The 210-nt window shown below is 47.6% G+C and overlaps 1 protein-coding gene across 1 annotated transcript in view; it reads right to left on the reverse strand.

The window, feature by feature from the left end:
• LOC119593817 (forkhead box protein B2-like) overlaps window positions 1–210 on the reverse strand; it is a gene marked incomplete at its 5' end in the record, with an annotated part of 128,444 nt that overhangs the window by 2,172 nt on the left and 126,062 nt on the right.

Consider the following 210-nt stretch of genomic DNA (forward strand, 5'->3'; position numbering starts at 1 on the left):
GACTGTAACCAGGAGCTCCTCCTCAACCCTGGGAAAACAACCTCCCCCCCCCCCTCAAAAAAACCCGTCCTCTCAGCCAGCGCTTCACTAATTATCCTAATTTAATTACTATTAGGCGAACCTCACTTCCTTTGGCTGCGACTCGAAAGATTTTTTCCCTCATCCGGGACATGGCGGCTGAACTTGCCTCATTTTGACTTTATTTCAATT

This window comes from Penaeus monodon, chromosome 32 (assembly GCF_015228065.2).
Source record: "Penaeus monodon isolate SGIC_2016 chromosome 32, NSTDA_Pmon_1, whole genome shotgun sequence".
Taxonomy (NCBI): Eukaryota; Metazoa; Arthropoda; class Malacostraca; order Decapoda; family Penaeidae; genus Penaeus; species Penaeus monodon.